The sequence below is a fragment of the Nannospalax galili genome, unplaced genomic scaffold (assembly GCF_000622305.1).
Source record: "Nannospalax galili isolate Female #2095 unplaced genomic scaffold, S.galili_v1.0 scaffold461, whole genome shotgun sequence".
NCBI classification, from domain to species: Eukaryota; Metazoa; Chordata; class Mammalia; order Rodentia; family Spalacidae; genus Nannospalax; species Nannospalax galili.
The window spans coordinates 4,015,075-4,027,882 of record NW_008349975.1 but is presented as its reverse complement, the minus strand read 5'-3'; the positions used below and the strand labels follow the sequence as shown (position 1 = coordinate 4,027,882).

The 12,808-nt window shown below is 36.0% G+C and overlaps 1 protein-coding gene across 4 annotated transcripts in view; it reads right to left on the bottom strand.

Annotated features, from left to right (window-relative positions):
• Positions 1-11,444, bottom strand: part of Wdr17 (WD repeat domain 17) — a 119,005-nt gene extending 107,561 nt beyond the window's left edge. For all 4 annotated transcript variants that reach the window (XM_008847148.2, XM_008847151.3, XM_008847149.2 and 1 more), the window contains exon 1: positions 11,375-11,444. The gene's annotated coding sequence lies outside the window, so the exon portion shown is untranslated. The remainder of the gene's footprint in view (positions 1-11,374) is intronic.
• Between the last annotated feature and the right edge of the window lie 1,364 nt (positions 11,445-12,808).

Genomic DNA, 12,808 nt, shown 5'->3' with positions numbered 1-12,808 from the left:
ATAGATAGATAGATAGATAGATAGATAGATAGATAGATAGATGATAGATAGATAGACAATAGATAGGTAGGTAGAAGATAGATAGGTAGATGATAGACAGATGATGATAGATAGATAGATGATTGATAGATAGACAGACAGATAGATGATAGATGGATAGATAGATAGATAAGAGATATATAGACAGATGATAGATAGATGATAGATAGATAGAAGATATAGATAGATGATAGATGACAGATAGATAGATAGACATAGATGATAGATAGATGATAGATAGAAGATAGAGAGAGATAGATAGAAGATAGATAGGTAGATGATAGATGATGATAGATAGATGATAGATAGATAGATAGATAATAGAGATATATAGATAGATGATAGATGATAGATAGATAGATGATTGATAGACAGATAGATGATAGATGGATAGATAGATAATAGAGATATATAGATAGATGATAGATGATAGATAGATGATAGAAGATATAGATAGATGATAGATAGATATAGATAGATGATAGAGAGATGATGGAGAGATAGATAGATAGATATTGCATAATAGGTTACCAAAGGACTCCAAATCCACATATCAGACGTACTTGCACTTTAACACCTCTTGCAGCATTATTACAATAGCTAGGTGATAGAACTGACCTATGTGTCCCACAACAGAGAATTGTGAAAAAAAAAAAGGTTATATCTATACACAGTGGATTTTGTTTCAGTCATAAAGAAGAATGAAATGATGTTATTTGCATGAAATGAATATAACTGGAGGTAATTGTGTCAAGTAAATTAAGCCCGCCTCAGAAAGACAAATATCACATGCTTTTATTTGCAGTTCTTATATTTTATGCAGTTTCATAAAATCTTATAGAATACACTCAAAGTGCATTATATACTTTTATAAAAATGTTCTTATGTAACAGAGTACCATACAAAACAGATATAAATGGGTGAAAATAAAATAAATCTAAAAAGGTTAATTTCAAGCCATTACTATCTATATGTCTAATTTGTATGTGTGTGTGAATGTATGTGTGTACATTAGTCAAATTCAAAAGATAATTCTTTCAGTCTTCTAAGCATATATGTAAATTTTTTAAATGTTACATACAATTAGAGAAAGGTCATATTAGCATGATTTCTCACTATTGCATTGAATTTTTTCCACTTTTAAGAATATTTTTATTATTGAGGTTTTTTGCATTTCATATAATAGATTGTAATCAAATTTAGACCGCCCCCCATCTGCACCCTTCCATATTCCTCCCCACTGGATGTTATGCATTCTGTCCTATGTGTTATATCCTGCCAGTCAGGCATTTGTATCCAGACGTCCCTCTGTGCATGTTCATCCACTGGAGTCTAGTCAACCTATCTAGAGTCACTCCCTCAAAGAAGAACTGAATTTTTAAAAATCAAAGATATGCTGAACTTGGTAGTGAACAACTGTAATCCCAGCTACTCAAGTAGCTGAGGAACATGGATCTCAAGTTCAGACATGCTGTGAGTGACACAGCAGTTTCAAAGCAGGGTGATTAGTAAGACCCTGCCACAAGTAACAGGCAAAAATAAGCTGGGGCTATGTTGCAGAGTCAGAGTGATTGCCTGGCATGTGTGAGGCTCCAGCTTCAATCACTGATATTGAAAAAAAAAGAAAAAGGAAAAAAAGAAAAAGAAAAAGAAAAAACAAAGCAAAAGAAGTGGAAGGAATAGAAATCAGAGCTAGAGTAACTAGATAGTTAACTGGAGAACGACTGGAATGTCACTCTTTTACAGACAAAATACTATTCACCTATAAAGGAAAAAAGCCGGAAAGATACTCTCATAAATTCAACAATTTAAAAGAAAATCTTCCCATCCCATCTTGTTAAAAATAAGTACTTTAACAAAAATTCCATGCTTTTGAAAATTAAGAAAAATAAAGAACCCAAATTTGAAAAGTATTGCAATTTATAAAACATATTAAACGGAAAAATCTGAACATGTCGGTGAAGATGCAAGTTCCTAGCAAATTTTAAAAGAAGATAGATGACACACAAAGTATTTTCTTCCTCCAGGTACTGGGAATTAGGAAGAGAATAAAAAATATCTAATAATTATACTTTAACATTCGACACACTTTTTCTGATATTTACATAGAAACTAACTCAGAGTACTAAGGAAAATCTGATTCAAGGTTAGTTTGTAATTTAAATAATGAGCCTGAAATAACAAATCATGAAATAAAATTTAAAATGTCTATGTTAAAATAAGCAATTAGGTTGATGTGAACATTTTAAAACTACAATACATCAAGAATTATTAACAATCAATGATTTGAAAACTGTCTTCGTAGCTAACTTAAATGGCATACTAGTTATATGTCTTTTTAACAGTTTTACATCTATACATAGATACATGCACATAAATTAAAAATTAAAGAGAGTACATTAAATTGAACAGGGCAGTGGGGAGAGGTATGGAGAGGGGCAGGTATCTAAATACCATCAAACTATATTGTATGAAAATCTCAAAAATTAAAAAAAAAATCCAATATGGAAAAGTAAAAAAAAATTAAAGAAATCACAAAATAATTAGGTATTTCTTAGTTATAAGATTTTGGGAGAGATAATATTCCTTCGACTGATTTATAATTTTAATTATCACTTTTTTAAAATGATTTCTTCATTACACAAAAATTTATTGACCAATAATTACGTACTAGTTAGTGAAGAAAATGTATTCAACAAAACATACAAAAGTACTATCTTCTCTGAGCTTTTAATTCTTATTCTTAAAGAATGGAAGAAAAAGATGAACAAAACAAGTGACATACATATGTGTGTGTGCATGTGAAGAACATACATAGTACACACATATATAGTAAGATAATTTGCTGTATAGAAATAAACAACAAATAGTACAGGGAATCAGTGTTTAAAATCTGAATGTAAATAGAGCTATGTAAAAATTACATTCTAATTATATAATTAAAGTGTGATCACTGTTTGGGAAAACATTTGAAAATCACAGAAAATTAGGAGGAATTTTTAGAAATCAGTCAGTCATTGGCACACAAATATGAAATATTCTTGTTTCTTGTATCCTCATTATGATATACAGCCATATTTTATTAAGCATAAATAAGATTTTATAAAACTCTAAATCAGTTCGTCTCAATATGTGTTTCTCAGGCACACATAACTTAGAAATGTGGTACAAATGAAGATATCTGGATCACATCCTTATATGATTTATGTGCACAGTAAAGCCTGAGAACTACTGGCTAGATCACCAGTAGAAATAATTTAGCAGGAAAGGTACTTCTAGTTTCTCCTAAGAGCAAGGATTAATCTCTTAAATTTCTGTTATTCTTGAGTTTACCTTTTACATGCTTGGCATTAGATTTTATGTAAGCATTCTCAGAATATGTCAAATCATAATATTCTTATAAGCTTAGATGATAAAATAGGTCACAGCAAGTACAGTATTAGCCTACTTTGAAATCCTAGATAAAGCAGTGAGTAGAAAAGAGAAAGGTTATTATGATAGTTTCAGTTGGACTCCCAAATAGACTACCATACGTGTATAAATTCCAGTTTGGTAAGCAAAACCAAGGAGTTATATATAAGACCTAATACTGTGTATCAATCCGAAAGGCAAGACACTGATTCAAAGAGGTGAAAATACCAATGTGATTATTTGAATTATCCATCCAAATGTAATTATTTTTATGTGCATATGTGGATATCTATATATGTTCATATGTGTGCAGCTTGAATGTGCAAGTATGTGTACACATGTGTGAATGCAGGTAAATGCCAGAGGATAACCTTGGGTGTCATCCTCAGAAGTGCTGTCCCTCTCCCAGAGGACTCTCATTGGTCTGGAGCTTACCAATTAGGCTAGACCGCATGGCCAGCATGCCCCAGGGATCCTCCTGTCTCTGCCTCCCTAGGGCTGGTACTATATAAGCACATACAACCACAACCACACCTGGCGTTTTTGGATGAGTTCTGGGGATCAAACTAAGGTCTTCATGCTTGCAAGGACAGCACTTTGCTGCAAACTATCTCTTTAGCCTACATACCTTATTTGTATATCTTCCTAGATTTGAGCCTTCAAAAATATATTTATTTTGTTATGTTTGCTGCTATAGAAATTATTTTTGATAAAACTAAAAAAGAAGCCGTCCCCCCCCTTTTTTTTTAATGAGACAGGGTTTCCCTGTAGCCCCCAGGCAGGCCTCAATCTCACAGCATGCCGGGATTAACGGTGTGTGTCACCATGCCCATGCCTGGCCAAAGCAGTATTTGAGCCTTCAAAAATATATTTATTTTGTTATGTTTGCTGCTATAGAAATTATTTTTGATAAAACTAAAAAAGAAGCCGTCCCCCCCCTTTTTTTTTAATGAGACAGGGTTTCCCTGTAGGCCCCAGGCAGGCCTCAATCTCACAGCATGCTGGGATTAACGGTGTGTGTCACCATGCCCATGCCTGGCCAAAGCAGCTCACTTTTACTTAAATACATTTATTTATAATACTTTCAGTGTGTCATTCTGAATCAGTAAAAGAAAAATAGAGCAAAAATCACATATTTTCATTCATGAATGGAAAATCTATTGTAAAATGTTCATTGAAAGAATATTTAAAAAGTAAATAAGGGGGACTGGAGAGATGACTCAGCAGTTAAGAGCACTGTCTGCTCTTGCAGAGGACCCTGGTTCAATTCCCAGCACCCTATGACTGCTAACAACCTTCTGTAACTCCAGTTCCAGGGGATCCAATGCCCTCTTCTGATCAATGTGAGCAGTGCACAACATGACATGGGTACACTCACATAGATGCAAGCATTACACTCATTTTAAAAGCTAAAGAAGTAAATATTTATTACAAACAATATAGGATTATTTCTCTAACAAACTTTAACAGAAAATATGGCCTTATTTTAATCAACAACCATTCTTCTTTAAGGTGGATTTAAGACCTACACCATAAATTACTCTATAAAAGAGAGGCCTCCTGCTCCTCTTTGACATAATACAGCTTTTGAATATGAGTTCTGTACATGAATTTTCAAAAGAGAATGGGCCTTTGTGATAAACTGTCTGTAAACCTCAGGATTCCTACCTAGATGGGAGTCATTTTAATATTTTGGATAAAGGATGTTAAATATTATTTTGCCAAGTTAGGGGAAACCAGCAAAAGAACTCAAATGGGAGCCTTTAGCCTCAAAAATTATGAGAGGCCACCTAAATTACAAAATTCAGAAAGTTCTTCAATATATTTTTCAATACATTGATAGAGCCTTTAAATAAGCCCTAAAATCTCCCAAATCAAAATCTGTACCCCAAGATACAGATCCCATGCATAGCAGAATTCTCGAATCTACTTGATAAACTATCAAAAATTATGCTCTTAGCCAACATAAAACATTCCCAAAACATGAATTAATGTAATAATTTGGCAACTGAGATATTTATCTGAAAACATGTTACTGAAATATAAATGATAATAAAATATAATATGCACATTATATTTTTAGGAGTGTTCATTTATTTATTAATTAATGGCAAGTCAAAGTAAAACTTCAAAAGTGAAATGGTACTTGGACATCAGCAAATAAAGAGGGACCAAGTCCAGTATCGTAATGTATCCTTATCAGTTGTTCTCACATTCTACGGCACATTAGAGTTACTTGAAGCTTCTTTATAAAAAGAATAGACTGCTTAGCAACTTCCTCAGAAATTCAGATTCAACAAATGTGTGGCCTGCTCATTTGTTTCTATCCAGCTCCTGGGGTATCCAATGCTGTTCGTCTAAGGTACACTTAGACTGTAGGTGTACACAAGTACCAAGTACACAAGTGCTGTAGGTGACACAAGTACCAAGGCAGGAGGAAACTCTAGATAACACACACACCCAACTGTGCATACTACCTAAGGGCAGCTATAATCTATACATCAGATATCACTTCTCAAAACACCTTAAATCTAATATTCTTATGACTACTGGTCAGTGTAATAGCTATGTAAAATGCATCAGGTGCTGAGTTGAGTTGAAAAATTTCTAAAATGACCAAATTGAAATCACGAAAGAATTTGAAACAAAACTTAAATTGCATTTGTAAGCAAATCAACAGATTACATAAACTGTAGAAAGGTAGTTTTTAACTAAATTTTTAAGTAAAAAGTTTTACACAATGAGATGAAATACGTGTATATTGTTTGTTAGGTACAATTTCTATTTGATAATATAAAAGCAATAAACCTGAACTATTCAACAGCTTCCAAGTAGTCACTGGAAGAAGTCTAATAGAAGAGAAAGCAATGTTGGGAGCACATTTGCAACTCTTGAGAGGGACTGTGAAGAATGCTAAGTACCCAAAGCTTGTCTTTGGTCCTCATCCACAGAATAACAACGGCCTCTGGGGATTCTTCTAGCTTAAATTCTGAAATGGTTTCTTCTAATCTGTTGTCATGTTTACCTCTAAGAAAAATATTATTTGGCAGCTCATGCCTGTACTCCAAACTCCAGAACCTCAAGCAGGAGGATTGCTGTGATTTTCAAGCTAAACTGAGCCAGATCATCCACACTCACAGCGTGAGACTCTATGTCAAGAAAAAAAAAAAGAAAGGAAAAAAGAAAACAGCAACAAAAAACCACTACATAACATTTTCATGTTACTCAAAAATGTATATTGATAAACAAAGAATTAAATATAGTCAATTTGTTAATAAGCAACTGCTCAATGGAGATAAATAAGAAAATTAAAGCTATTTTATTCTACATTAAACATTAGTGTTCTATATAGTAAGAATTACCTTCTACTTTCCAATATCAAATACACCTTTTTGTATGTGTGAGATGAAATTTATTACACATAATTATAAATGAAATTGCCTGGAATACTAACACAGGCTCATAACTTAAAATGTCAAGAATTTAAAACCTTTAATCCCAACACCTGGAAGGGAGAGGCAGAAGGATCTCTGTACAGAAAGTTCCAGACCAGCCAGGACTACACGGTGAGACTCAACGACCCCCCCCACCAAAGTATTTGAAAGAGTTAAACAGCAAACATAAATATAAGAAAAACTGCTTATGATTCTGTTTTAAGTTCCTCATCTCTGAGCATTTGAATCTATGAGACCACTGTGTTACAGCATCTTCACTGACACATAGGAAGGGAATTTACTTTGTGTGTCAAAGAACCTTATAGCAGCTTAAAAGCAAAAAATACTGATGGGTTATCTCCTATATTGTCTTAATGTTAAAGATTTGTAATACCGCCAGTGTCTATGTTATGTTTCTTAAAATGTCTAACTCCAGGAATTCAGACATAGTCTACCAAACTATACTTTGTAAGTACTTATAAGGTCATAGAAAGCAACACCTTTATTATTACATACAAAAATGTTATTTCATGTAGCTGATAATGTGGTTTCCTGCTTCATGGAAAGAACTATGTGACTCACATTCAGAATTTCCCCACTTTTCTTTTGGGCAAAGTCTAGCCTATTTGAAATGTCTGAATTTCCCTTCAATCTTTCTAAAAAGTGCAGTGGGATGTGGTGGCCCATGCCTTTAATCTCAGCACTCCGGAGGCAGAGGCAGGTGGATCTCTGTGAGTTCAAAGCCAGCCTGGTATACATGGTGAGCTCAGGAGAGCTGGGGTTACAGGAAGAGCCTGTCTTAAAAAGACCAAAAAAAAAAGTGCAGTGGGAATTTTTCTTCATATATATGGCTACCTGTCACCAGTCAGTTGGTTGAGGGTTCCTTTGCTCTACCTGGATGGAAATTATAGATAGAGAAGAAGCCCGTAATGTACTCTAGGAGGTTTGATTTCCTCTGTGTTGACACTTCAGGGTGATTAACAGTCCTTCTCCCCTAGTCTGAGACTCTTGGCTACAAAGGCTTTATAGCTCTCTGAAATTCTTCTACTGAGCAACTCCTGCAAGTTTTCTTCCTTCCTTGGCCACTCTCAAACTGTTCAGATGCACCTTTAGTTGTCAATGGTACCTGCAGAACTAGGTGTAATTTCCGGTCTCAGTATATGGGAGCCAGTGCACCTAGAGGACTATTCAAAAACAGGGTGGTTCGGATGACTCAGGCACTGGGCACCCCTCTCACTTTGGGCAGGATCCCTGCAGGTGGATGGAGTGCTTGGAGGGTTCAGTTGAGGGTCTGTACCATCCCAAATGACTCCATCTCCACCATTTCCTCAGCAATCAAGCAGTACTTGTTGACATGTCATATTGAGAAGCCTGCCCCTGGAGCAACAGAATCCAATGGTATACAGTCTCTCTGATGTCAGTCAATGCTCAGCACCTAACGCTATCAACGGTTTTAACATCTAACAGAGCTTTAACAATGATTTATACCTGCACAGTGCCCAAAGAAAGGTAGGTTCACCTGGTCTCATAAACATACACAAACACACACACACACACACACACACACACACACACACAACATAGGATGAAATGACATTTTATAGTATTTCCCTACCAACTGTTTCAATATTTTTATTTATTTATTTTTATGTATTTGAGTGTTTTGCCTGCATGTATGTAAGTGTACCACATGCATGCATGGCCCTCAGAGGCCAGATGAGGGCATTGGATCCCCTGGAACTGGCATTAAGGACAACTGTTAAGGTGCCATGTGGGTGCTGGAAACTAAATCCTGACCCTTGGCAAGAGCAGCTAGTGCTCTTATCAGCTGAGCCATCTCTCCAGACCCCCTACCAACTTTATTACCAAAGTTACAAGTCTTTCTTGGACCTTTTAGGCAATCCCAAATGAGAAGAAAGTTTTCCTCTAGGGTTTGTTACTCTATACCAGATTCTCTTGGGGAATTTCTCAAATTCTCTTCAGGTATTCATATGTAATTTCTTGCTCTCAAATCTCAAAGGCATAGTCTCATCAACAGTGAAAGAATAATGACCATGTTTTTATCAAAGGGCAGAATACTGTTTTGGGTGCTGAAAGTGTCAACCTGTAATTTAGTACGCCTCTGATGCAAAGGAAGGAGCCTGAGTTAATACACAATTATTCCCTGCCTTCTGATAAAATTTCGATGAATCAAAATACTTTGCATGGAATATCTTTTCCTGAAGACACATTGGAAGTTACACAATGTTAGTGTTTCAGTCTCCCAGGCATGGATATAGCATTACCACCAATGGCTGTTTAAAGTCTTTATTCAATTAGTTAGAACTACTGCTACCTTCCTTGTGTATATCAAATATCAATTGAATTCTAGAATATAGGAAGAAATGGTGAATTTTTTAAATTGATGGACCTTATATTTTAATCTCCATTGCAATGTTTCAGAAGATGAAATTGGGTAATTTATAGAATTTATACATTTTATTGAAAATGACAATGTAGTCATTAGTGTTGGACTTCCACTACTCAGCAGGGCAAAGCCACCGAAACATCCAAGTCAGCAAACATGAAGCAGATGTTATTCTTTGAGTGATTTAAAAAGTGCTACCAACCCATTTATGCTCAGGCTAATGGCTGCAAATTAGTTTACAAAAAAGAGCAAATATCTAGTTCTAGTAGTCCTTCTATGTGGAGCAGATGAATTTTTAAAAAAACCTCAATTTTCTAAGCTCAGGCTTCTGTGTAGCTTTCCACCTATGATGTTATTACATAATGTGACTAAAGTACAACTTTAACATTTCAGCATACCAACATTTAATTAGAAAAATAAGGAAAATGAAGAATTTTTAAATGTCCAAGTATACGTAATATTTTCCCCAGAAATTCCTACAACTCTTTAAGCATTTTTACGACCATCAGCATAAAGGAGTGTCAGATCAATGTAAATTAAGAAACCCAATTATTCTTTCTATATATATATATTTGTGGAGCTCACTGAAAATTTTCATGTGTTTCATTTACATGTGTATTTTTGAAATAGACCATTGGTTCATTTCAATTTAGAAAACTTCCCAGGAACTCTTAATTCAATGTCCTACCATTTGTTACATTAATCCAGGAATTATCCCACAAAAACGTTTCCTAAAATTTTCTTGAACTGACAACTTTTCATGGGCACTTAATTACTATTTTGAATTTTAGATCATAGAATACAAAAGACTGTCAGTCTGTATCAGAATTCTGCCTTTCAACATAGAGCTGTAGCCATCTCCTTGTGCATTAGGCTAGTGGGGCAACATCTCTGATTCTAAGGATGCAGGGAATACTTTGTTCTACAGGTTACTATTGCCACTGGCTCAGAAGAAGTTCTCCTCAAGCAAAGTAGTAAGACAATTCTTGAACCAACAAGAGTGTAGGATGTTTAAATCTTTGTAGAGGTCAGGTTTTAAAATCCTCACAAATTCACTGCCATCTGACCAGTTTTGGTTACTGCAATCAAGAATGCTATTCTAGTGGTAAAAATAGCAGTTATAAACTAGGATTGCTGAGTTTTAAAATGACTATTTTTATCCCTCTTAAATAATGAACTTTGTTTATAATTTTCTTTGGAGGCTGTTTCTGGATGAATGAGAAATGTCATATCTCTTAAACCTATGTTAAAGACATTTATATGAAATAAACGTGACATGTTTGATGTACAAGCAAACTTTTTAATACATTTCTTTTGAATCAATTCATTTTAACTAATATAGTTTTTTAAAACTTAGTTTTTGGTCCTTTTAATATTTGCATGCTTAAAAATGTGTACATACGGGGAGCATGACAAGAAAGCATTTTGTTCTTGTTTTGAAACAGGGTCTCCCTACAGCCCAACTGACCTGGAACTTGCTCTGTAGACAAGGCTGGCCTCCAGAGTGCTGGAATTAAAGGCGTATGCTCCCAAACCCAATGCAAGAAACCATTTTCATTATTTACTTAACACATATTATATTTTCATTATTTACTTAACACATATTATTCTCTTAAATTTAATATTGTCCTTTATACAACACATTTCTATTTTAATCAAAGCTTTTTTGTTACAACCCTAATGTTCAAAACATTTCAAGAGGGAGTAGATAATCTCTATAAATGTGTCTGGCTGGCACGCAGATGGGAATAATATTCTAGGTTCTAGACATCCATATACTTAATAATCATAGAAATAAAATAAAACAGCCTATCTAGAAACAATCACAGGTTCCATGCAGCAGTAGTTCACATACATAATTGCAGGCTTCTTTATGTGCTTTGTAATAATCAGGAGTGTGGCTGTAAAACTCGGGATTGGCGCCTTAGGCACCATGGTGTGCACAGCCTGTGGAAGGCAGAGAGCCCCAGTCTGCGACCTCGGAGCGGTGGTCCCTGGCAGTACACCACTTCTTTCAAGCATCACCCTCTTCCACTGAATGGTGGCCGGGAGCTCAAACCCTGCAGCTCCATGGACTCCTTACCTGGAGGAGGCAGCAGCCGCAGCAGTGGACAAGGGCAGGTGCTGGAGCTGGAATGGCCAGAGGGAGCGCCCCGCCCGTGTGCCCACCCAGCCCTCCTCACCGCCCATTCGGCTCTCAGGGGCGTGGCAGCCTGGCGCATCCCGAAGGCGGGAGGCGAACCAACCCTACTCCGAGCCCGGAGTGAAGGGGGCAGGGTTGGGCCGCTCCCTGAGTCCCCGCCCCAGAGTTGCATGTGACAACTATCCTGGTCGCTGATTGGGGTATCTGGGACAGGGAGGCAGAAATGCCTGCTGACCTTTGGAAAGAAGGCAGCGTGTGAGAGGGTTTCTTAGCAACGGGCCTGCTGTGCAGAAGTTGTGGTTCCTAAGCATTAAGACAAAGCGTCAAGCAAAGCAAGTGCAGTGAAATTTAAAAGGGTGGGGAGGGAGGACCGTGAGCCACCAGCGTCTCCTCACCTAACATTCCACGTCGAAGGTATATAGGATATGAAAATGAGTCAAATGAATAAGAAACAAATCACATGGCCACCACACGAGTCTTGAATGTGAGTGTAGAATCTTGCCTGTGCCACTTTTTATCTGACTCAAGTAGTTCTGTGGACGACATGAATTGTTTCTACGAGTCCAACTGAATGCAGTTAATACACCTGCTATTTTCCGGGTGGAATATGGTTGAATGGAAATGCTGGTGGTGTCATTCGTATTGGGTTCTTCATATCTCCCAAATCTTTATCCGGGCCTTTATTCAACACACTAGAGAAAATTGGCCTTCATGCACTTGAAACTGACTATACAAAATATAGTATTCATTTCAAAGGGAACGAATCATTGTTCTGAGTTGAATATGACCATGGCCCAGGAACATGGATCCAGGTTTCCCCAAATAACTTGTTCCGCTGTGGAAATGGATGGTGAACTTTTCATGGTCACAGAACAACAATCAAAAAAGTCACAAATCAATGTTTTTTTCCAATGCATTGGTGGAAAGATCAGGTAAGTAGGTCATATAAAGCCCAGAAATCGCTCCTGTAGTTATTAGATGCTGTCTAATGACATGATTATCATTTGGATCAGTGAAAGCTAATGGTCAGCTAAGACATTTGAAAAATGTTGTCAATAGTTGAAGGTATGTTATATGTCAAATCAGAGATGGGCAATGAGAAGCATTAAAAAGACTAATGCAGACTCTAATAATTTTGACTCGGGATTTTTTTCCCAACTTACCTCAGTCGTGGAAGTTATATTTAGTTAATGATCCTATAGAATGTTCAATTTAACTGTGACTTTTTATAGAAATTCAGTTCACAGAATATAGTGGATTTATGACATTTATAGAGCTTTAATTATATGCCAGGTTCTGAATAACAGTCTACCCTTAGGAAGGGTAATTTTCTGGAAATAATTTCTGCTCACTTCTACTGTACAATTTAGTATT